Consider the following 27,409-nt stretch of genomic DNA (forward strand, 5'->3'; position numbering starts at 1 on the left):
TTTGGCTGCAAAGCCATGAGTTTTTGTTTGTTTGTTTGTTTTTGTTTTTGTGACCGTTGTGAAAAATCATTTGTTGTGCTAATATTAGTGTGACTGAATCTCAGGCTTACTGCAGGACAGCTTCTTACTTCTTGTATTGCAATTCTTTTCTCCTCTACTTATTCAAATTTGTTAAGTGAAACCAAGGAGATACTATTCTTACTCTTTTTCAACACATTGAAAAAATATTTAACTGATTTGAATCCATCAGGAAAAACTCCACAAACATTATTCTATGCCTAACAAAAAGTGAGAAAGTCACAAAATATAATTGAGATAACTCCTATGTTTTGGACTTGAGGAATCCTGAATTATAACAAATTTTAAGTATTTCACATGACCTTTACTAACTTACCTTCCGATATTCCTATGCTTTAAACATTACAAATATATACTGTTTAAAAGAAATTACATAAGGATTGTTGTAATAAAAGAAGCAACTGATTAAGAACAGAACTTCTCAGAATGTAAGCCTCACTTCCCGTAATTGAGACTTAAGCTCCGAGACCCTAGACCATAGAGTCAGTAAAGAGAATTGAGCAACACAAGCAGTATAAGGAGTAGCTTTTGGACCCCTAAATCAATAGGTCAGAATTACTTTGGGAAAACAATAGGTATTATGGATGTCATGAGATTTTGATGCCTAAGGGTTGTCATCTTACCCTTGGTTAAAAGTAACAAAAGCTCTAAAACAGATTAAGCAGAGACCAATCTCATCCATAGACTTTGCCTGATATAGCTTTGACCTCTGGAAAAATGGCAAAATTGATTGAAATAAAGAAGATGAATGAAACGGGAAATGATAGAAAAGAGGAGGCTGCTGTGTCTGTTAATCACTCTTGTAAAAGTGAAATTACTGATGAGGAAAGGGAAAGGAAAATGAAACACAAGGTAAAATCGAGACTGATATATGAAACAAACATGCAAACAAAATGGGCCTCATTTCTGCTCAAAGCTCTTTTGGGAACTTGGAAACATAGTGTACTATGAGGCTATTTTGTTTTAATGTTCATTTAGTTTTGAGAGAGAAAGAGAGAGCAAGTGAAGGGAGGGGCAGACAGAGGGGGACAGAGGATCTGATGGACTCCGCACTGACAGCAGAGTCAATGTGGGGCTTGAAATCCCAAAACGTGAGACCATGACCTGAGCCAAAGTGGGACGCTTAAGTGACTGACCCATCCAGGTGCCCTGTGAGGCTACTTATTTAGGCCTTTATTACAAATGTACCATCTCAGTATTATACAGTAACAGGCCAGAGGACAGTTGGACCACTTGGCTGAAAAGTACCATCAATTGCAAATGAATCCTTGCTTTCTTCATTTCTTTGCTTAAATGATCAAGAGACAAATAATGGAATGGTAAACACAGTGGAATGGAGGAGACTATTCAGGATGGATATTAATTTTGGTTGGTTGCCATGTTCAGCATCCAAACAAAAAATCTCAGAATTTTAAATACACAATCCCAAATGTTTTAAATGTAAATATAATTAAACATACAATTGCAGAACTTTAAATGTTACCTCTTTGGGAATTGATGAAGATGGAAATACAGAGTCTGTGCACCTACAGAAAAATGGAATAGTTCTGAAGCATTTGAAATATTGTGGGTGCAAAGAACTCTAGGCTTGTGACATAATAACCAGCAAACCCTCCAGTGATACAACCCTGAGGCCAATAATAGTGGATATCAATAAATGTTTGGGCCTTTTACATAGCCCTCCTATTGAAAGGGGACAAGGTCACATAGGAACTTGAAGCTATGTAGGGCAATATCCAGAAGTTGAAAGAACAACTTGGAGGTTGCATTGGTGCTGCAGTGGATGACATAAGTATTAATAAGAAATTGCACATTGGAGAGCAAAAAAGAAAAACAAAAACATCTTGTTGTGGCATTGCCTATACCTGATAGGAATGGAATGCACTTACCATAATGGAATGCACTTATTGTATAAAATAGAGGGCTTTGCCATTAATGGCTTGTAGCTTAAATAAGTCAATTTAACCTTTTGCTCCATTTTGTCATGCTAAGTGAGAACCTTTAGAATTACCCTATTTTCATCCACAGTTAATATTTTAACTTTAAAAAAAGCACAGATAATTTTGAAAATATTGTCAAATAGATGTATGAAGATTATTGTCTCCCTGACAGAAGCCTAATATTGCATCTCAGCATAAAATAGTGGAAGTTTAGGGTTGCAAGTTGCTGAATGCAGCAACTACAGATGATCCTCATAGGAGTCAATCATTGATCTGTTACCAGGCTTTAGTGGAGACAGAACCACATCAAATAATTCTAAGCCCCAATTCAGCTGCAACGTCAGAGACGTCATCCAATAAAGACAGAACAATTCAGAAGGACTGTATGATAAAATGGAAATGGTCTTTACAGAAGCATGTTCAGTGGCAGCTCTGAAGGAAGGGAAGGGTGGGAATATATTGCATCCAAGAACAGGTTGTAGTTGTGCATTTAGGGCCATGACAAAATCCCCAAAATGGGGAGTTCCTATTACTGAATGGCCCAAACATCATTATTTCCTCTCTGTTTAAACAAAACAAGCTTCTTGGTGTATTGATGGAAAATTCTTCACTGAAAGATGTAAGTCAGTTTAGAAATGAGCCCTCATTCACCCTGTGAATGATAAATCTTTGGCTGAAGAAGGCACAGTAAGTCCACACAATGGACATAATAGAAGACATTATACTTGGGGATACTGAAGCATGGGACTCCCACCACCAGAATAACATTTGGATATTCATAGACAATTGGAATTTGTCAATAGCCTTGCTGTGTGTCCAATCAAATGAGCCTTCAATTAGGACAATTAGGAATATCTCTCTATGGAAAGAAGACATCCGGATGGCCAACAGGCACATGAAAAGATGTTCAGCGTCGCTCCTTATCAGGGAAATACAAATCAAAACCACACTCAGGTATCACCTCATGCCAGTCAGAGTGGCCAAAATGAACAAATCAGGAGACTATAGATGCTGGAGAGGATGTGGAGAAATGGGAACCCTCTTGCACTGTTGGTGGGAATGCAAAGTGGTGCAGCCGCTCTGGAAAGCAGTGTGGAGGTTCCTCAGAAAATTAAAAATAGACCTACCCTATGACCCAGCAATAGCACTGCTAGGAATTTACCCAAGGGATACAGGAGTACTGATGCATAGGGGCACTTGTACCCCAATGTTTATAGCAGCACTCTCAACAATAGCCAAATTATGGAAAGAGCCTAAATGTCCATCAACTGATGAATGGATAAAGAAATTGTGGTTTATATACACAATGGAATTCTACGTGGCAATGAGAAAAAATGAAATATGGCCTTTTGTAGCAACGTGGATGGAACTGGAGAGTGTGATGCTAAGTGAAATAAGCCATACAGAGAAAGACAGATACCATATGGTTTCACTCTTATGTGGATCCTGAGAAACTTAACAAGAACCCATGGGGGAGGGGAAGGAAAAAAAAAAAAAGAGGTTAGAGTGGGAGAGAGCCAAAGCATAAGAGACTCTTAAAAACTGAGAACAAACTGAGGGTTGATGGGGGGTGGGAGGTAGGGGAGCGTGGGTGATGGGTATTGAGGAGGGCACCTTTTGGGATGAGCACTGGGTGTTGTATGGAAACCAATTTGTCAAAAAATTTCATATAAAAAAAAATAAAAGCTTGATAACATAAAAAAAAAGGAATATCTCTCTATGGAGAATGAAATTTTAGAAATCTCTGTAAGAATTCTGAAGAAAAATCTAAATGGGTCATGTAGATGTCCATCTGGGAAAAGCCTAGTGGCTGATTCAAAAGGAATTTGCAATGCAAAGTCTGAGGCTTGTTCTGGCCCCTGAAGCTGGCTACTTGGTATATGAAATATAAGAATACAGAGATGTTTAAACTATTCAATGATGGGTATAAAAGTGACATTCTTTTCTCCTGTATAAAACACTTCCCAGAATGCCAAGAGGAAAAGATTACAAGGCTTTGGGTAAGATTCTCAAGGACAATAGCTAGCAGATAGGTTAGGGGAACTCTTACCAGTGACCCCATGTGACTTCAAATAGGTTCTGACTGGAATAGGCATGATTACTACTTTGGGCTTTATTACCCTTTGACTGAAGTCAATCCCCTCACAGATTTGGAACAACAGATTGTGTTTCTGTTTGATTCTACCAACTGCATTTCACAGATCAAGGAGACATGTCATTGCTGCTAATGTGGCAAAATGAGATAAGAAGCTTAACATCATATGGACTTAATATATCTCCTACCATCCTCAAACTGGAATCAAAACCTTTATTAAAAATGGAAAGAGTATGATAGAGGTATGAAAAGCTGATCCGACTCATGAGTAAATTCAGATTTTATCTGAATATGAGGGATAGTGGAGGAGCACCTTTGCAAAGCATTCTTTGTAAAGAATATGGGGATGAGAATGAATGTTGGAGGATGATGCAAGCACATACTATCTGACTTTCTCACTTTAAAAATATCTTTCTTATTCTACTGTGTCTAGCTGTACCAGGTCGAGGACTGCACTTGTATGTTCTGGAAGAGGGAAGAGCCACCATGCAAACAATCAATGCCATAATATCAATTTCTCTGAAAGTATAAATATTTCTAAGGGGAAAAATAGACTGAATGAAGATTCCACACTATGTGGCTCACCTGGGAATAATTGGAAGCCCTGGCCCACTGCCTGTGTAGTGACAGTCCCCTAATCTTTCCCTTTCTAACAGTACACTTTATTGGGAATGGACGAAAGGAACACTAAGATTTTTGCTACTTGCCTGTGAGGGGTTGATGGCATGGCTGCATATGAAACTATAGCCTAGAGAGGTCAAGTCTCCAGGTGAAAAACAGATAGGCAGAAGCTGTGGAATATGGAAAAGGAGCACATAAATGACAAATAACCTTGGGAAAGAATACTGTCATTCTGTTCCAGAGAGAGGGGCTCAGAACGAGAGACCTAGTACTCTTAATTCTTTCAGGTATGGTCATGGGTCATGATTCATGCTGATGTGCTTTTCCTCTGAGACAGAAAAATGACCTGAAGCCAAACTATAAAGTTGACCCAATAGAGCTATTTGAGGTATTTGAAGAAAAGATATTAATTGGCAGCCCTTGGTAAACTGCCTGCAAAATGAGCAAGTAGGAATCATCTTTTGGGTTTTGCTTTTCAAGCCATGTTTATCATATTCATACAGAGAAGACTCAGGCTAGAGGAATACATTTGTGGAAACCCTGTACAGTTTAAAATATGACATGTTTCTGGTAAGAGCACACATATGTATATATCAGTGCTATTTCCTCTCCAAAATGCCATGAATCAACAAAGAACCTTCCCCATGGTACATCCAATTGCTCAGGAGGTAGATGTCAGATTGTTGGGGAGGAAAATGGTCAGAGCTTCAAAGTGATACCTGAAAACCTATGTTGTTGGAAATTTGCTTCTAGAATTTTGCTCCTCTTATCCCAGATGGAACCTGAAGTTTAGTGAGCAGTGGCCTCTGGTAACTGTTTTTGTAGCAGGGGATGCATTTTTATATAGAAAGAAATCTTTTGGGGACGGTTTGATAAATAACATGATAATATTAACTGAGATACGGTATGGAAAGACGATTTTTCATCTCTCCACTGCAGTTGTACGTTACAATAAAAGATTTAGAGTTTTAATTATGGATTGAAAGGTAAATGAAACTTGAGTAGACAATGATCCCAGGATGAGGCTGTATTTTCAGAAGTTAAGCCAAAATTCCCCCCTGATGTCATACTCATGGAGATTGAGTATTAAATGAATTAAAAATTTTCATGTTACCAAAACACAGTGTACCATTCAATTAAATATGAACTCTGTCAGTGACCATTTGGAGGTCCTCAATAAATTAGCACATCTCTCTAAGGCACTGGCAGAATTTCTGTCTCTGTTAAAAGTAAATTAAAATCTCCTTCAACTCCTTTATCTTCCTGAGCCTAAAGGGAGCTTTCCTACAACAAAATCCACTAAATCATTCTTGTTTTAAGAGACAGAGAGAAAAGAAAACTAATACATGATTATATGTACATATATATTAATAACATGGCATATATACATCTATACTAATACACTGTTAAGTTTCAGAAAGCTTATTGAAAAAAAAGTTCAGAAAAGGTGAAGAGAAATAACTATTCACAGTTTTGGAGATATCTAAACAGAGTTGAATCCTGCAGATCAGATTGGTAGAACTTGGATAAACAGAGAGAAGGCAAGGTCTTCAGCATAGAAGCTTGAAACAAAACCTTACAGCTGTAGATTTGTACAGTGTGTTTGCAAAACATCAAGGAGATTAGTTTAGAGAGAGTGGAAAGGACATCAAGTTGAACTAGAAATCCTTTTGAATAAAAGAAGTGATTAGATTATAGGAATCCTTAAATTCTTCTCTAAGGTAATTGATCTTTGCCCTGCAGCAAATTGAGGAAGAGACACTATCGTTTCTTGAACGGAGTGGTTAGATTGTGGTTGCAGATCAAAAGGAAAAATAGGCTGTATGATACCAACAGAATATGGGAATCTCCATGCAATGCCAATAGTAATGTTGACAGATTCTATGCAAGTAGTATGCAGATTAAATTTACACATTAATTAGGACCCAGAAATTTTACTATTGAAAACATAAATACATATTATATATAATATATATTTAACATTATGCAGTATGTTATGTATTCATATTATGTATATATCGTATCACATGCATCATATATAAAAATCTCAAAAAGTAAATACATAAGTATTTCTTCCAAAAGTGTGTGTGTATATCTATCTCTCTCTCTCTATATATATATACATACATACATACAAGTGTGTGTCTGTTCATGTGTATAATCTCCCAAGGGAAGAATTCACACATAAAAACATGAAGAGAAATATACATACATTACAACGTTGGGAGTTGGGGATATTTTGGTAGTCCATTAGTAAAGAAATGTTATTTTGTGGACACTTATGTTGGTGACCCCCAATAGATCATGCCTCACAGTGGAAGAACAAATAAAGATTTCCTATTTCAGTGTCATGACGATATTTGTTTTCGGTCAAGTTTGGCCACATAAATAATTTATGCCTGGAGAATGGTACTTTTCCATTATGGAAATATTATTTGATGTTAATGATGTTAAAGTGTTGATACTTTTGCTGTTATTTAGCTTAACTTGTGCTTTAATAAGGAGCAACATTTTAGAAATGATTTTTAACAATTTGATGATTTTTGAGTGATTAAAATAATACAGTAGATAGTAATTGAAAAATCTATTTGAATTCAGTCATTAAAATGTAGACAAAGATATACAATCCCATATAAATAATGTGTAATTCCCAAATTACTGAGTGAGAACCAGGAGAAAGATTTGTTTTCTTTTCACTTAAAGTAGTTGCTGCTTATGGCAAACATCTGAAAAAAATTACCAGGGGAAAAAAGAAAAGTAAATGGGCAAACCAGGTCATGACATTTAAAAATTTTGAGAAAAATATTGGGTGATTAAATTTCCGAAATAACTTAATAGATGCTTTAGTTCTAGAATGAAGGTCAGAGTAATTTTTCTTCTTTTGACAAAAAGAAAAGGTTGAAGACAATAAAATATTTTATATATACAAAATACTGATTGAAGTGCTAATTATTTAGCAAAATTGTTGGGATCTCATATTTTTGAAAGTTTTAGAAACTTGTTAAGACTTTGCCTTTTTGTTAAATATAGATTTACGATGCAACACAAATTTTATCTAATTTAAAATTCCTTTAAAACAAAAGGGAAAATATAGCAACAAAAGTTGAATAAACCTTTGAATCAGCACTATTGCAAGAGCTAAGCAGTGAGCCTTTTGTGAGATCTTCATTGAGCTTCAAGGATGAATTTTAACACTGAAAGCCAGCACCTTGACAGCAGTGAGTGCAGGACTTGCCTGGCATTTCTCTTATTTCAAGCCCACAGATCGAGAAGTGTTGGCATCTTTTTCCATTTTTTTCTCTTACAACCGTATGAAAAAGCAAAATGTGTATATTATTAGGGAGTTACAGAAACAAGTAAATAAGGCTGTTACTAGTTTTGGTTCTGTTTAAAGAAAAATAAAAAAAGTCAAGGAATATCCAGTTAAAGTTTCAAGATTTTAAAATCCAAATTTTGGGGGCGCCTGGGTGGCGCAGTCGGTTAAGCGTCCGACTTCAGCCAGGTCACGATCTCGCGCTCCGTGAGTTCGAGCCCCGCGTCAGGCTCTGGGCTGATGGCTTGGAGCCTGGAGCCTGTTTCCGATTCTGTGTCTCCCTCTCTCTCTGCCCCTCCCCTGTTCGTGCTCTGCCTCTCTCTGTCCCAAAAATAAATAAACGTTGAAAAAAAAATTAAAATCCAAATTTTTATATCTAAGTGTGAGTCAGTTTTCTTTACATACATATAATTACTGTTTTAAATCTGGCTAATATCATCTTCTAAATTCTCTAAGATACATGTACTCACATATACACACAGTCACACACACTTGTGCCAGTGGGGAGAGTGGAAGGTATATATGGGGAAATCTAGGTTAATTTAAATGAATAAAATGGATTATAAAATACTTATGCTCTAATAATAGCATTTTACTGCAGTAGTCAAATTGAGTATATTTATTGGAGCTATATGAAAATAAATCCATCATATATGTCTTTTGCTAATCAAGTCTTCTTTTGATGGCACCATTTAGAAGAAAATACGCATATACCCTTGAATGAATGATGAGATCTGTTCATATATATCAACAATATTTTATCTGATAGCAAGGATAACTGCTAACAATTTAAAATTTTTCCCTTAAAATAATAATAAATTGTCATCCTTCCTACTCCCCCAGCCCCCCGCCCCCGCCCTCCGCCGAGATTAATAAAAGGAAATAGACAATTCCTCCAGGTGGTCAACAGAGAATTGGTGACACCAGAAGCTGGCAAAGAGACAAGAAGGCAGAGATTCTGAGTGGTCTTTTGACTAATGCTGGATTGCTGTGCTTGAGTATAATCAGTGAAATTCAGATACCTGAGAATAATAATAATGAACTTTAATGTTACATTTTTTTGTTTTTTTTGTTTTTTTGTTTTGCAGCTATTCCCATCTGATCTCTTCCCTCATATCTTCAGTGAAGCTTTGTTCAAACTGCAAGTTGGTACTAACCATCCATGTGCATGTGTATGTGAAGAGAAGGCTGTTTCAATAAATAACTCCACAGTCAGCACAAAGAACAAACTGCTAAGTGGAAAACACAGATGCTTTAGAAACTGCGCAAATATCATTCTTCCTCCCCAGTAGATTCTCTAGTATTTGGAAGGACATCATTTATTTTTAAAGATTATTTATTCATTTTGAGAGAAGTAGGTGGAGGGAGGGGCAGAGAGAGAGGGGAGAGAGAGAGAATCCCAAGCAGAGTCCAACGTGGGGCTCGATCCCATGAATGAGAGATCATGACCTGAACCCAAACCAAGAGTCAGATGTTTCACTGACTGAGCCACCCAGGCGCCCCTGGAAGAAGGACATCGACAATCCTGAACTCCTGCCGTCTGGCAAAGCTCTAGCCTGGCTGCTGGGGATTTGAGTGGATGGAGATGCAGTCTTGGACATGCATTGTTTCATAATCTATTTGACAAGAGAACAAGCCATCAAAATTTTATCAGACAGAAGAATGGCAGTGGATTATGCCCAGGTACAATGGAAGCACAGACCTAAACTAGGATGGGAAACCAGGGTCTCCTGTATTTCTGGCAGACCTTGTTAGAAGACTTGAGAAGGAAAGTCAGTAAAAGTTCTTTTAGTCAACAACTGCTACAGATAAAATGAAGCTGCTAGTCGATAGAGGCGAGGAGCATGACAGCGAGGTTGGCCACGTTCGGAGGGTTCCCTCCACATCCAAGGAGTCTGCACTCTTAGAAAATGCCTTAATGGAAAGGTACAGTAAATGACTTTCTATCCTTACTTTTATGGCCCATCAAAGCATACTATTGGAATTAAACAGTCCCACAACCTGAAAACTTGAGGCAAATCTGGTTTTCAGGCAGACCATAAGCCTTTCATACTTAGAAGGCCTGATCGCTATCACGACATCTCTCCTACTACATATATGATCCTCTTGTTCTATCCTTATGATTGCTGCTTTGTGACCTACACTGCATTTTATCACGTGTTCTTTCTCTGGACCTGCTTTTGTCACCTGCCTGTGCCCCAGCCCTCCAAATCCTGCCTTTCAGTATTAGTCATAAGGTATAGGGCTAAAACCACCGGTCATATCTCCCCCACACTTCTTGCACACTTGTCCAACTAGAACTTTATCACTTGACAGATAATAATCTAATGTTAAAACTCTCATCAGAAGCTCACCCCTTGCCAACTGCTTTGCTTGCCTATAATATGTTAGGCATCAGAACATTCTGCCTAGAAGCGAAGGTTCTGGCACCTAGTTGCCATGTATAATTATTAGCTCTCCCACTCACTCTCTGTTTGACTTTTGGCAAATTACCCAAACTTTATGTGCTCCATTTCCTTTTAAGTAAAATGGAGGTGGAGCTGTGTGAAGAAGAGGCAAGAACGACCCTGGATGGGCTAAAACCGAGGGCCACTGCATCCCCCCAACCAGCATTTACATCCCCCTGTCACGACCACCATACCTAAGAGAATCGTTGAAGGGGATGCTAGCAGAAGGAAAGCCAAGGTGAAGGATGAGCCACAGAAAAGGTCTGCAGGCTCTCTGTGCCTCCAAAGCCAGAGCCCAGCCCTCAAAAGACCCCTGTGAAGAAAGGAGAGAAGGTACCCAAAGAGGAAAAGGGAAAAGCAAATACTGGTGAGGATGGGAACAACCCTGCGGAAAACAGAGATGCCCAAACAGACCAGGCACAGGGAGGTGAGGGTCCTGGAGACGCCAAGTGAAGTGTGTGCATTTTTGACAACTGTTTACTCCTGGTGAAATGCTATTTTTCATCAAGTTTTATAAAAATGCAGGATTTTCTTTTTCCTTCTTCCTTCCTTCCTTCCTTCCTTTCTCTCTCTCTCTTTTTTTTTTTTTTTTTTTTTTGAACTATATTGGTAGTATACAGAAAGCTTCATTTTGTTTGGGGAAAGGGCCCATGTCACTAATAGAATATTTCCGAAGCTGGATTGATACAGGGGTGAAACACCTTTGCCTTATAGTTTTGAGAAACTTTCTCTTGGTTCCCAGGAATGGGGGATTCCTTGATGTTGACACACATTAGCCACCTTGGCACAAACACTTGTGGTGTGGAAAAACTGAAATTCATTTTGTTACAGCAAATACCTGGTGCCCAGGAAGGGACAAGAAGCACACACTCAGGAAATCAGAAAAGACTGTTTATTTCGCACCGCTGCTGGCCGGCAGAGTTACCTTTAAAGGCCTAGCCTCTGGCTCGGGTTTTACTGATCTGTTATTATATTTGCTTCTGGGTTGGGCAGGACTAGTATAGTCAAGCTTCCGGTTCCTGGCTGCTGGCTGATGTAAGAGGCAAACAAGATTGCAGAAGCCAAAAGCATGCAAGGGGAGTGTCCAGCCTCAGACATCTGGCTGGTCCTTTTTACTTGCGTTTACCAGCTTTCCTCCTCAATTTTTTATGACTTCTTTTTCCTTTCTGCCTTCACCATAGACTTGACTCCCTTAAACCCAAAGACCCGTTGGAACCTGAGCCCAGGAAGTGGTCCCCAGCACACTAGGCAATCTGGACTTTGCAGTGTCACCACGGAGATGGCATCTCTTAAAACCATTTCTTTTTTAGCTTGTGGATCTTGGTAATTCTGCCATTGTCATTTCACTTCCTGAGTCAGGGCCCACTTGTGAAAAGTGGTTAAACAACATGTTACATGTGAAATGTCAACCTTCACTTTGATGTTCAGAACACCAAATGAAGACTTCAGTGGGTTTCATAGAGGCTTTCTGATTTTGGTAGTCCATTGAAGAAGGGAATTTGAAAGTTGTTGTGTACTGGTGTGTGTGTGTGTGTGTGTGTGTGTGTGTGTGTGTGTGTGTGTTTAAGCATATTTATTTTGAGACAGACAGAGAGAATGTAAGTAAGAGAGTTGCAGAGAAAGAATCTCAAGCAGGCTCCACGCTGTCAGCATAGAACCCACGTGGGGCTCGAACTCAAGAAACTGTCAGATCATAACCTGAGCTGAAATCAAGAATTAGATGCTTAACCGACTGACCCACACAGGCAACCCAAAAGTTGTTGTATGCTGTTAGCGGTTGTCTCCCTATGCCCTGCCTGAAATACCATGATTGTTTATGAAAAGCATCTTTAATAAAGCTGGATACAGTTTGAAAGTATAAAATTAAATTAAATTAAATTAAATTAAATTAAATTAAAATAAAATTAAAAATAAAAATAAAATGAAAAAATAAAATAAAATAAAATAAAATAAAATAAAATAAAATAAAATAAAATAAAATAAATGGAGGTAATAATAAGAGTATTTACCAATGGGTTGCTCTAAGGATTAAACGCATGAAAATGTTCAAAATGGTGTTGGGCACATGAGGTACCCAGTGACTGTAGTATTGCTCCCCAAATGCCATTGGTAGTGTAGATTTTTTTGTGTGTGAGTTTGAGGGGCTGCAGGGATTCCGATCACCTCTTTGTTCAACTTTTTCATGCCAAGTTCAAATAACTGTTACAGTGCAGTACAACATTTAAAGAAACGTATGCTGAAAGAATTTTGTAACTTTTATTACAGTTTTAACGCTATTTTTAAAAGAACTTTTAAAAGGGATTTACATGTTAACAAATGCAATGAGCTATATATAAACAGCTTTAAATCCCCAAAAGTTTATAAATCAGGAACACCTTTTCAACGTTTATTTATTTTTGGGACAGAGAGAGACAGAGCATGAACGGGGGAGGGGCAGAGAGAGAGGGAGACACAGAATCGGAAACAGGCTCCAGGCTCTGAGCCATCAGCCCAGAGCCTGACGCGGGGCTCGAACTCCCGGACCGCGAGATCGTGACCTGGCTGAAGTCGGACGCTTAACCGACTGCGCCACCCAGGCGCCCCAGGAACACCTTTTTAGCACGAAAGAGGAGAGCATGAGCTCCGTATGATAGGCATATTTTCTCCCACTGAAATCTGAAGAACTCCTACCTTTCAGGGGATTTTATTGAGCACAAGTGAAGTAAAAATTGCTCATGTGTCCACAGGTGTGCAAAACTGCTAGTAGTTATCTTTTGCATTATTCATTTTCAGTTAGTACTTTGATAATACTCCTGTCAGGTGTTAAAAATAGGCTCCGTTGACAGGGAAAGAGCAGCATTTAACAAGAATACAAATGAAGAGGAGAAATGGAACGTGGGTGGTAACTGAATGATAAACTAGATTTTTATAGTCTTTGTCAAAAGATAATAGGTGCTGCTTAGTACTTTATAATTGCTTCTTTCGCAAAACTTGCAAAAGAATTGTCAAGTGGAAATGCAAGGTTCCTTATAATCTTTATAATATTTTAACATTAAGTTGCTAATGTTAGCAACTTATGAAAAGGTCCAATTTCTCTTTCCTTAAATATTTTTCTAAGAATCTCTCAGATAGAACTCATTTTCCTTCATTACTCTTCTTATCACCATTTCTATTATGTTGTAGTACACAGAGTGTTTAAGTTTAAAAGAAAAAGCTCTATTCAAAACTGCATATTATAAATTAAAATAGGAAGTATAAGCATACATATACTTTTTTCTTTATCACATGACTACTTTCACTTTCAACTACTCAGCTACTTTTCTTGTTTTGTTCTTATATTTTTACATTTTTTATATTATTTATTTAGTTTGAGAGAGGGAGAGCAGGGACAGGGCAGAGAGAGAAGGAGAGAGAGAATCCTAAGTAGGTTCCCCACTTTTAGGTTCCCCCCTACGTGGGGCTCAGACTCACCAACCATGAAATCGTATTCTTAGCCAAAATCAAGAGTCAGATGCTTAAATGACTGAGCCATCCAGGAGCCCCCTGTTTTGTTTTTATAAATAACAAGGTACTATTCAACGTGCTGGCAAGGAAGAAACAAAACAATAAAATATTTCATATGACTATTCACTTTTTATAGAAGATGCAGTCAGTATTCTGTGTAGCTAGACCTGAACTGTCTGATAATTGCCATCAGCTTTGAGTGACCATCGAACATTTGAAAAGTGGCTGGTGTTTTTTATTTGTTTGTTTTAAATTTTTTTTTAATGTTTATTTGGTGGGGGGGAGGGGGTAGCAGAAAGAGAAGGAGACAAACATCGGGAGCAGGGTCCAGGCTCTGAGCGGTCAGCACAGAGCCCGAAGCGGGACTCAAACTCACAAACTGCAAGATCATGACCTGACCAAAGTCAGATGCTCAACCGACTGAGCCACCAAGGCACGCAGGGCTGGTGTTAAATTAACCAAATGAGGAGGTCATTAGACTGATGTGGCTCTAAGGCCATGTAAGTCTACATAAGCAACCCAAAATCTAAGCCTGAAAATGCCTCAGGGTTATGAAATTGAAACCCAAAGACAACCAATCACAAACAGCCATCTATACTTTAAACTATTAGCCATTCAAAATTTTCCTTACTTTGTTTCCACCTTTTTTCTAGAAAAGTCTCTCCCTGATATCCCAGTCAGTGGAGTGTTCCTAACCACTCCCAGTATAGTACTGCCCACTTGGAATGGTTTTTTGCTCAAATAAACTCTTAAAAATTTTTTTTTAAGTTTATTTATTTTGAGAGACAGGGAGGAGTAGAGAGAGGAGAGGGAAAGAATCCCAAGCAGGCTCCGCACCATCTTGAACTCACCAACTGCGAGATCATGACCTGAACTGAAATCAAGAGTCAGATGCCCAACAGCCTGAGCCACCCAGGTGCTGCTCAAATAGACTCTTAAAATATTTAACATATAAAATTTTAACACTAGTCTGAATTGAGATGTACTGCGAGTATAAAACACACACTGGATTTCAAAATTTCAGGAAGATATAAAGAATATAAAATGCTTCATTAATAATATTGTATATGGACTACATATTGAGATGATAATATTTTGTATATATTTGGTTACATAAAACATATTATTAAAATTGTTGCACCCTGTTTCTTTCTTCTTTTTGAAGTGTGGCTACCAGACATTTTTTCACTTAAAATTTCCCTATTTTAATGTGACTCAAATTTACATCTGATGTTATATTTCTTTTTGGCCATGTGGACAAAGACCACCCTTGCAATTTTCTAAACAAGCTTAAAAGATACGGTGCTTTGGATGCAGAAATAGTTCTACTAATGCATCAAGGAATTATAACCGCCTTATTATTTTATATCCCGCTCTATATTTAAAATTGAGAATGTAAAATCATTAAACACACATTTTTCAAAACCATCATTGCACATACACATTGGCACCCTGCTTTTAAAATGCTTTGGACCCCGAGACACGTTTAACTCCCAGATCTTTCCTGCCTCGCGATCTCTAGGTTCCCGGCCCCTATCTCTAAGATCCGAGGCTTTCCTGCCAGATCCTAAATTTGGTTTCTACCTACTTCCTGAGACTGATATTTTCTTCAGCCCTGACATCACCTTGTCCCAGATTCCAGGATGCAAACTCCTTACTCCCTGGGAAACACTGTGACCCTTCCCACTGAGAGTGCCAATTGCCCAGAAGCTGGCTCAGCCTGTGCCTTACACTGTAATGATTTTTACACAGAGATGAGCCAAATCCCTTTGATTCTGTTATTTGTCCTAATACATTTAAACTAAACTCCCAGATTTTCGTGTTGTGGTTGCCTAGAACTTTATGATTGTTTTATATTCGTGAATATATATAAATTATGTTGAAATTTATTCATGTGGTGCACAAAACCACAAAAGGGAAAGTATTTATAAACTTTTTTAATTTATTTTTTTAAGTTGACAAAACCATTTTCTCTAGCTTTACTGAGGTACAAATGTTAAATTAAAATTGCATGTATTTGAGGCGTACAGGATGATGTTTTGATGTATGTATATATGTATACATTATGAAAAGATTGCCACAAGCTAATTAACATATCTATCACTTCTAATATTTACCTTTTGTGTGTATGTGTGTGCATATGTGTGTGACAGCCCTTAAGATCTTGGCAAATTTTAAGTATACAACACATTATTATTCTTAAATTTTTTTTTTTCAACGTTTATTTATTTTTGGGACAGAGAGAGACAGAGCATGAACGGGGGAGGGGCAGAGAGAGAGGGAGACACAGAATCCGAAACAGGCTCCAGGCTCTGAGCCATCAGCCCAGAGCCTGACGCGGGGCTCGAACTCACGGAGCGCGAGATCGTGACCTGCCTGAAGTCGGACGCTTAACCGACGGCGCCACCCAGGCGCCCCCACATTATTATTCTTAACAGTAGTCATGCTGTATATTAGGTCTCCAGAACTCATTCCTCTTATGTTTGTACCTTTGACCAACATCCCTCCATTTCCTCCAAACCCTATCTCTTGTAATCACCATTTTACTCCCTGTTTCTATGACTTCAACTTTAGTAGATTCTATACATAAGTTGGATCATGCATTATTTGCCTTTCTGTGTCTGGCTTATTTCACTTATCGTAATGCCCTTAATGTCCTCAAAATCTATCCATGTTGTCACAAATAGATTTCTCTCTGTCTCTCTGTCTTTTTAAGTTTATTTATTTATTCTGAAAGAGAGAGCACAAGTGGGGAAGAGGCAGAGAAAGAGAGAATCCCAAGCATGCTCTGCACTGTTAGCTCAGGGCCAGATGCAGGGCGTGAACTCATGAACTGTGAGATCATGACCTGATTCAAAGTTGGACGTTTTAAGGACTGAGCCACCGAGGTGCCCCAGGATTACTCTTATTTAAGGGCTGAATAACATTCCATTTGTATGTATGTATCAATTTTCTTTATCCATTCATCCATTGATGGACACAGATTGTTTCCAAGTTTCAGTAATGAAGTTCTTTTCTTTTTTTTAAGGGAAATGCTTCATATTTTAATACACAATGGGCAATAAATTTAACTGGTAACAATTTTAAACATTTTTATTTTATCTTATCTTACCTTATCTTATCTTATTTTATATATATTGAGAGAGTGTAAGCAGGGGAGAGGGACAGAGGGAGACAGAGAATCCCAAGCAGGATCCATGCTCAGTGCAGAGACTTATGTGGGGCTCGACCCCACGACCCTGGGATCATGACATGAGCTGAAATCAAGAGCCAGACGCTTAACAAACTGAGAGCCACCCAGGTGCCCCTAGTACTAATTTTAAAAACCTTACAGGTAATATTGACACTTGCTGTCTTTAATTTTAAGACGTAATTTTCTATTCAAAATGATTACTGCTTAAAATAGAGGTACATTTTCTCCCCTTATTTTAGAGAATCAAAATTAAAAAAAAACTTTATTAAAGAATTCAAACTTAGGTATCATAATTAGGTAAATAATATAAGGTCAATTTTTAATAGAAACACATACATTAATACTTTCATACACTAATCAGGATCTAGGCATTCTGATTTTAGCTTGCAGCCAAAAGTCCTCATCAACTCTTTGCCTTGGATTTGTTCATTTCTTAGAAGTTACTTTAAAATGGCTCAGTTGATCTACTCAATGTTCATTAACTGTTAAGAGAGTACATTTAGTACAGATTATCAAAGTATTTCCAAAAGGGCCACACCAAAGTCATAGCATCACTCCACTCGAATTTTTACTGAAGAAATGATGGAATTTTAGAGTAAGCATTAACTTTAGGTATCTTTTTCAACTCCTTTTTTAAAGATTAGGAAACTAAATCCTAAGAAGTTAAATGATGTGTTAAAACCACAGGGCTAAACTCATGAGAACTGGATTCAGATTCTTAACTTTCTGTCCAGTGTTTTTTGCTTTCGTTTGGTTTTTAAAATCTACCCTACACTATTTCCTCTCTCCAATATAGTAGAAGTAGCAAGGAGGTATCATTTAAATACATTTTTAATACAATAGAAGAGGTTTTCTAATTTTCTCCTGGTAAATAAATAGTACTTGCTTATTTGTATTTAATAGGTTTTAACATGAGACAAATACAGCTTAGTTTGTCTATAATTCTTCTGTACAAAATTATAGCTTCTGTCACAATTGCCTGTTTTAATAAATTTAAACAGCTTCCTACAGAATTGGTAGGAAATACATGGGTGAAATTTTGAAACAAGATGTGTGTGAATACGTTTCATGCTACACAAACGGTTATAATGAGATAGAAATAGTTATTTTGATGACATTCCTTTGAACCTAGGGGAGGATGGATGAGTGGAAGGGAGGCATTCAAGGTTGCACATAAGAACTGACAGTCGGGAGCCAAGGTGGTGAACTGCACTTCCAAGAGGTACTGTACTGTGTCCCTTCCAATTCTTTATCAGACTTAGATTCTAAATAGCATTCTCTGCTGCCCTCTAGAGCTTTTAAGAGTCATTAGTGAGGACAGCAAAAAGAGAAATTTACTTAGGGGTAAGCAGGTAAGTGACTTTTCCCCTTTAAGAATTCTGCGCCCATTTACAATGTGGGTTTTTGTTTGTATTTTTTTTTTTTTTTTTTTGCACACCGCCAAGCAGTTCTCATGAAACCAGCTGGGTGTCTTAAAATTCAACTCATCTCCGCCACTATCTACTAGGAGACAGCATCAAATTCCACAGGTTAAGGGCTCAGTCCTACAAGACTGTCCCCCACTTTAGAGGATAATTGCAAGTCTAGATTGTCACCTGTGTTCATGACCAACTGGCTATAGATCCAAAGTTTCCTACAATCTCCTATTTGGGTTTTATTGATTTCCTAGAACAGCATGCAAACTCAGAGAAATATTTTCCTTACTAAATTACCAGTTTATTATAAAAGGTATAACTCAGGAACAGTCAAATGGAAGAGAGCAAGGTGGGTGAAGGTGAAGGATGGAGCCCCCAAGCCCTTTCCCATGGCATCACTCACCCTTTATGTCCTCATGTTCACCAACCCTGTCCTTTTGAGCTTTTATGGAGGTTTCATTACATAGGCATGATTGATTAAATCATTGGCCATTTGGCAATTCTTTTCAGCTTCCTGTCCTTTTACCCTCCCCGGAGTTTGGAGCTCAGATGTGGGACTGAAAGTTCCAACCCTCCAATCAATGGTTGGCTCCACTGGCACCAGCCTCCATCCTTAGGTGTGATTTAAAAGTCACCTCATAGGGGTGCCTGGGTGTCTCAGTCGGTTGAGCATCTGACTTCGGCTCAGGTCACGATCTCACAATTCGTGAGTTCAAGCCCCACGTCGGGCCCTGTGCTGACAGCTCAGAGCCTGAAGCCTGCTTCGGATTCTGTGTCTCCCTCCCTCTGCCCCTTCCCCACTTATGCTTTCTCTCTCTGTCTCTCAAAAATGAATAAACGTTAAAAAATTTTAAAATAAATAAATAAAATAAGTAAACAAAAGTCACCTCATTAAAGTAAAAAAGACACCTTTGTCCTCTCATTGCTCAGGAAATTCCAAGAGTTTTAGTTCCTTTTTTTTAAATGTTTATTTATCTATTTCTGAGAAAGAGAGAGAGAGAGAGAGAGAGAGAGAGAGAGCCTGTAAGCACAGGTGGAGGAGGGGCGGAGAGAGATGGAGAGAGAGAATCCCAAACAGCCTCTATGCTGAGAGCACAGAGCCCAACATGGGGCTTGATCTCACGAACAGCAAGACCATGACCTGGGCCGAAATCAAGAGTCAGAAGCTTAACCAACTGAGCCACCCAGCCATCCCCAAGGAGTCCTGTGTTTAGAAACAGGGAGGGGACAAAGATGAAATAGATATTTCTTATTACAATGTCACAAACTTTAATAACACAGAAAACAGAACATGTCATTTGGTGACTTACCCCTATATTTATTTAAACCAAATAAAATAATGAATTCCTTCTGCAAGATATTTTTGTGTGTGTATATAAATTGGTGTTCGACTGTAAAAGTTTTAAAATGTGTACTTCTATCGTCAAATCAAACTGACATAACATTTTCATAACATTTGGCTCTAATTTTTTTGGATGGTTTTCAGTAGGATTGCTTCACTGAACTTTGATCTGTCTTCAGCAAACCTTCTGTCCTGCCACCACAATAAAGTAGTACACAAACTAGCAGAGGCCCCTCAGTTCCACCCTCAATCTGGTTCTTCTCTCTCTAAATCAGCCCCTACCTCAGTGACAGTATGGTCTCCTCCAAACACAAATTATGCAATGCCACTTTTTAAAGTCCTTTTGTGCTTCCCTTTTTGTCCAGTCTCCATGTATCATTCTCTTTGATTCTCGTTTGTGGTCCCACCACTGGAAGAGACTGCTCCCTCCTCTCCTCCACCCAACATATGGTAAGTGCCCATTTGGTGTTGGGCTCAAGGGACCAATCTAGGAAAGGAGGAACTATTTATTTTAGCCTTAAAAAACAAAGCCAGGGGGAGCCAAGATGGCAGAACAGGATGGAAGTTTTCTGTGTGTCTCGCGTCCATGAAATACAGCCAGACCAACACTAAACCATCTTACACACCTAGAAAACTGACTGGAGGATTAACATAACAATCTGCACAACCTGAACCACAGAATTCAGCAGGTATGCGGCGCAGAAAGCTGAACTTGGGGAGCGGTAAGGGAGGTGCTTTTGTGAGCAGAGAGAGGACTGGGCGGGGGGGGGGGGGGGGGAGAATATGGGAAAAGCACCCCTCCCCAAAAGCAGCTGGAGAGAAAGTGGAAAATTGGAAACAGCCACAGGGACTAAACTAAAAAGGGAGAAAGGAGAAAGGAGAGGGTTTAAATTCCATTAAGACTGCAAACAAGGGGAACGCAAAGGCTGCGACTCCGCAGCTCGATACCTGGCGATGCTCTGGTGGGAAGGGCGAATCCCCAGGAGCAGAGTGGGGTCCGGGAGGTTCTCGGGCCACACAGGGAAAAGCGGTTCCACTGCTGTAAGGACATTTGGTAGAGGTTGTTGAAGCCACCTGGTCCCAGCAGACCCCAGAAAACGGCCACATCCGCTGGTGCTGGAACAGGGTCGTTAAGGGTGCGGCTCGGTGTTAGATGTGTGTTGTGATTTTCCGTAATCCGTGAAAAGCTGCCGCTATACTATCTCGCGAACTTTTTCTGGGGCGGGCTGGCAACTGGCCGCAGTCTCGGGGCACTGGCAGAAGCAGGGTCCGGCAAGCGTTCCTGGGTGCAGCCGACACTCAGCCACTGCTCATTCGGCCATTGCTCGGTGAGACCCTCCCGCAGAGGGGCGGAGCGGGCCAAAGCCACAGTCCTTCAGAAGTAAGGGGCCGGGGAAAATAGCCACATCTGAGACAAAGCTGGAGAGAGAGGTACTGCCTGGGGCTTGGTCATGGGCAGTGAAGAAGCGGGAGTGAACAAAAGCTGAAGACAGAGGACGGGTGCATGATTGCTGATCATAGAGAACAGTTTCCATACTAGAGATTGGGTAGCTGGGTGACTCCATGGAAACCTCTCCCATGCATGCGTATACGCACCTACAGGCTCTGCAACAATCCAACCCAGTAGGCTAGCAGCGCCATCTAGTGGAGAACGGAGCCATTACACTGAGCCCTGCCCAACTGGGCCAACCTTCCTCTTGAAGCACACAGGTCTCACCACCTGATTTGTTTATGGACTATAAAGCGTTTCATAGTCAGACTTCTAGGGGAAAATGAAGTAATTTCAGCCATATTTCAATCAGTTAGCGGGTCCATCTATTCAATTTTCTTTTTTTATCTCTTTTTCACTTCTTTTTCTTGAATACAGAAAAGGAAAAATTTCAGTTTTATTTCAATTTTTATTAAAAAAATTTCCTTCAATTTTTTTACCATATTTTTTACTTTTATGTATATTTTTTCAAATTATATTTTACTTCCATCATTTTATTTTAGTCTACTACAGTGTATTCACTTTTTCAAAATTTCAAATGATTTTCCCTATTTTGTCTCTTTTTTGTTTCTTTTTTGTTTTTCTTTTTTTGTTTCTTTTCTTTTTCTTAAATACAGAAAGAGAAAAAATTCATTTTTATTTTTAATTTTTATTAAAAATACTTTTCTTTAATTTTTTTACTATATTATTTACTTTTGTGTAATTTTCTTCAAATTCTATTTTACTTCTATCATTTCATTTTAGTCTACATCAGTGTATTCATTTTTTTCAAATTCTCAAACGATTTCCTTTTCTTTTTTTCCCCCTTTTTCCTCTAATCAATCAAACCACTTTCAACACCCAGAACCAAAACACACCTAGGATCCAGCATTATTTATTCAATTTTGTGTGTGTGTGTTTTTAATTTTTTAATTTTCAAATGTTTTTAATTTTAAGTTTTATAATTTTAATTTTTCTACCCCATTAATTCCTTTTCTCCCTTCAAAATGATGAAACGAAGGAATTCACTCCAAAAGAAAGAGCACGAAGAAACGACAGCCAGGGATTTAACCAACACAGATACAAGCAAGATGTCTGAACCAGAATTTAGAATCATGACAATAAGAATACTAGCTGGAGTCAAAAATAGACTAGAATCCCTTTCTGTGGAGATAAAAGAAGTAAAAACTAGTCAGGATGAAATTAAAAATGCTATAACTGAGCTGCAATCATGGATGGATGCCACAACTACAAGGATAGATGAGGCAGAACAGAAAATCAGCGATAGGACAAACTTATGGAGAATAATGAAGCAGGAAAAAAGGGAGATTAAGGCAAAAGAGCATGATTTAAGAATTAGAGAAATCGGTGACTCATTAAAAAGGAACAACATCAGAATCACAGGGGGCCCCAGAAGAGGAAGAGAGAGAAATAGGGAAGGGTTATGTGAGCAAATCATGGCAGAAAATTTTCCTAACCTGGGGAAAGACACGGACATCAAAATTCAGGAAGCATAGAAGGACTCCCATTAGATTCAACAAAAACCGACCATGAACAAGGCATATCATAGTCAAACTCACAAAATACTCAGGCAAGGAGAGAATCATGAAAGCAGCAAGGGAAAAAAAAAGTCCTTAACCTACAAAAGAAGACAGATCAGGTATGCAGCAGACCTATTCACAGAAACTTGGCAGGCCAGAAAGGAGTGGCAGGATATATTTAATGTGCCAAATCAGAAAAATATGCAGCCAAGAATTCTTTATCCAGCAAGGCTGTCATTCAAAATAGAAGGAGAGATAAAAAGTTTCCCAGACAAACAAAAATTAAAGGAGTTTGTGACCATTAAACCAGCCCTGCAAGAAATTTTAAGGGGGTCTCTCTGAGGGGAGAAAAGATGAAAATATAAATACATACATACATACATACATACATAACAAAAGCAACAAAGATTAGGAAGGACCAGAGAACACAACCAGAAACTCCAACTCTACAGGCATCATAATGGCAATAAATTCATATTTTTCAGTACTCACTCTAAATGTCAATGGACTCAATGCTCCAATTAAAAGACATGGGGCGGGGCGCCTGGGTGGCTCAGTCAGTTGAGCGGCTGACTTCAGCTCAGGTCATGATCTCGCAGTCCGTGAGTTCGAGCCCCGCATTGGACTCTGTGCTGACAGCTCAGAGCCTGGAGCCTGTTTCAGATTCTGTGTCTCCCTCTCTCTGACCCTCCCCTGTTCATGCTCTGTCTCTCCCTGTCTCAAAAATAAATAAAACGTCAAGAAAAAAAATTTTTTTTAAAAGACATGGGGTAACAGAATGGATAAGAAAACAAGATCCATCTATATGCTGTTTACAAGAGACCCACTTTACACCTAAAGACACCTTCAGATTGAAAGTAAGGGGATGGAGAACCATCTATCATGCTAATGGTCAACAAAAGAAAGCTGGAGTAGCCATACTTATATCAGACAATCTAGACGTTAAAATAAAGACTGTATCAAGAGATGCAGAAGGGCATTATATCATAATGAAGGGGTCTATCCACCAAGAAGACCTAACAGTTGTAACCATTTATATGCCAAATGTGAAAGCACACAAATACATAAATCAATGAATCACAAACATAAAGAAACTCATCAGTAGTAATACCATAATCGTAGGGGACTTCAACACCCCACTCACAGCAATGGAAAAATCATCTCATCAAAAAATCAACAAGGAAACATGGCTTTGAATGACACACTGGGCCAGATGGACTTAACAGAGATATATTCAGAACATTTCCTCCTAAAGCAGCAGAATATACATTCTTCTCCAGCGCACATGGAACGTTCTCCAAAATAGACCCTATGCTGGGACACAAATCAGCCCTAAGTAAGTACAAAAAGATCGAGATCATACCGTGCATATTTTCAGACCACAACGCTATGAAACTCAAAATCAACCACAAGAAAAAAATTGGAAAGGTAACAAATACTTGGAGACTGAAGAACATCCTACTAAAGAATGAATGGGCTAACCAAGAAGTTAAAGAGGAAATTAAAAAGTATATGGAAGCCAATGAAAATGGTCACACCACAACCCAAAACCTCTGGGATACAACAAAGGAGGTCATAAGAGGAAAGTATATAGCAATCCAGGCCTTCCTACAGAAGGAAGAAAGATCTCAGATACACAACCTAACCTCATGCCTTAAAGAGCTGGAAAAAGAACAACAAATAAAACCCAAAACGAGCCGAAGACAGGAAATAATAAAGATTAGAGCAGAAATTAATGCTATCGAAACCAAAAAACTGTAGAAGAGATCAATGAAACCAAAAGATGGTTCTTTGAAAGAATTAACAAAATTGATAAATCACTAGCCAATTTGATCAAAAAGAAAAAGGAAAGGACCCAGATACATAAAATCAAGAATGAAAGAGGAGAGATCACAACCAACACAGAAGAAATAAAAACAATAATAAGAGAATATTATGAGCAATTATATGCCAATAAAATGGGCAATCTGGAAGAAATGGACAAATTCCTAGAAACATAAACTATCAAAACTGAACAAGAAGAAATAGAAAATTTGAACAGGCCCATAACCAGTAAAGAAATAGAATTAGTAATCAAAAGTTTCCCAAAAAACAAGAGTCCAGAGCCAGATGGCTTTCCAGGGGAAATCTACCAAACATTTAAGGAAGAGTTAACACCTATTCTCTTGAAGCTGTTCCAAAAAATAGAAATGGAAGGAAATCTTCCAAAGCCTTTCTATGAAGCCGGCATTACGTTGATTACAAAACCAGACAGAGACCCCACTAAAAAGCAGAACTATAGACCAATTTCCCTGATAAACATGGATGCAAAAATCCTCAACAAAATATTAGCCAACCGGATCCAAAAATACATTAAAAAAATTTATTCACCACAACCAAGCGGGATTTATACCTGGGATGCAGGGCTGGTTCAATATCCACAAAAACAATTAACGTGATTCATCACATCAATAAAAGAAAGGACAAGAACCATATGATCCTCTCAATAGATGCAGAGAAAGCATTTGACAAAATACAGCATCCTTTCTTGATAAAAACCCTCAAGAAAGTAGGGATAGAAGGAGCATACCTCAAGATCACAAACGCCATATATGAACGACCCAATGCTAATATCACCCTTAATGGGGAAAAACTGACAGCTTTCCCCCTAAGATCAGGAACAAGACAGGGATATCCATTCTCACCACTGTTATTCAATATAGTATTGGAAGTTTTAGCCTCTACAATAAGACAACACAAAGAGATAAAAGGTATCCAAATCGGCCAGGAGGAGGTCAAACTTTCACTCTTTGCAGTTGACATGATAATCTATATGGAAAACCCAAAGGTTCCACCAAAAAAACTGCTAGAATTGATTCATGAATTCAGCAAAGTTGCAGGATATGAAATCAACCCACAGAAATCGGTTGCATTCCTATACACGAACATGAAGCAACAGAAAGAGAAATCAAGGAATTGACCCCATTTACAGTTGCACAAAAAACCATAAAATACCTAAGAATAAATCTAACCAAAGAGGTGAAAAATCTATACACTGAAAACTATAGAAAGCTTATGAAATAAATTGAAGAAGACACAATAAAATGGAAAAGGATTCCCCGCTCCTGTATAGGAAGAACAAATGACACTACCCAAGGCAATCTACATGGTCAATGCAATCCCTATCAAAGCAACACCAGCATTCTTCAAAGAGCTAGAATAAATAATCCTAAAATTTATATGGAAGGAGAAAAGGCCCCAAACAGCCACAGCAATCTTGAAAAAGAAAACCAAAGCATTAGGCATCACAATCCCAGAATTCAAGCTATCCTACAAAGCTGTAATCATCCAGATAGTATGGTAATGGCACAAGAACAGACACTCAGATCAATGGAACAGAATAGAGAACCCATAAATGGACCCACAAACGTATGGCCAACTAATCTTTGACAAAGCAGGAAAGAATATCCAATGGAATAAAGACAGTCTCTTCAGCAAGTGGTGCTGGGAAAACCGGACAGCGACATGCAGAAGAATGAACCTGGACCACTTTCTTACACCATACACAAAAATAAACTCAAAATGGATGAAAGACCTCAATGTAAGATAGGAAGCCATCAAAATCCTCGAGGAGAAAGCAGGCAAAAACCTCTTTGATCTTAGCTGCAGCAACTTCTTAACACGTCTCCAGAGGCAAGGGAAACAAAAGCAAAAATAAACTGCTGGGACCCCATCAAAATAAAAAGCTTCTGCACAGTGAAGGAAACCATCTGCAAAACTAAAAGGCAACCGACAGAATGGGAGAAGATATTTGCAAATGATATATCAGGTAAGGGATAGTGTCCAAAATCTACAAAGAACTTATCAAACTCCACACCCAAAAAACAAATCATCCAGTGAAGAAATGGGCAAAAGACATGAATAGACACTTCTCCAAAGAAGACATCCAGATGCCAACTGACACATGAAAAAATGCTCAACATCACTCATCATCAGGGAAATACAAATCAAAACTACAATGAGATACCACCTTACACCTGTCAGAATGGCTAACATGAACAACTCAGGCAACAACAGATGTTGGCGAGGATGCGGAGAAAGAGGATCTCTTTTGCATTGTTGGTGGGGATGCAAGCTGGTGCAGCCACTCTGGAAAACAGTACAGAGTTTCCTCAGAAAACTAAAAATAGAACTACCCTACAACCCAGCAATCACACTACTAGGTATTTATCCACGGGATACAGGTGTGCTGTTTCGAAGGGACACATGCACCCCAATGTTTATAGCAGGATTATCAACAATAGCCAAAGTATGGAAAGAGCCAAATGTCCATAGATGGATGAATGGATAAAGAAGAGGTGGTATATATATACAATGGAGTATTACTCGACAATCGAAAAGAATGAACTCTTGCCATTTGCAACTATGTGGATGGAATTGGAGGGTATTATGCTAAGTGAAATTAGTCAGTCAGAGAAAGACAAATATCACATG

General features: G+C 38.6%; 1 pseudogene; it reads left to right on the top strand.

Moving 5' to 3' along the window:
- The first annotated feature begins 795 nt into the window (after window positions 1–795).
- On the top strand, window positions 796–10,947 carry LOC125164779 (non-histone chromosomal protein HMG-17-like; annotated as a pseudogene).
- The last annotated feature ends 16,462 nt before the right edge of the window (window positions 10,948–27,409 follow it).

The sequence above is a fragment of the Prionailurus viverrinus genome, chromosome B1, assembly GCF_022837055.1.
Source record: "Prionailurus viverrinus isolate Anna chromosome B1, UM_Priviv_1.0, whole genome shotgun sequence".
NCBI lineage: Eukaryota > Metazoa > Chordata > Mammalia > Carnivora > Felidae > Prionailurus > Prionailurus viverrinus.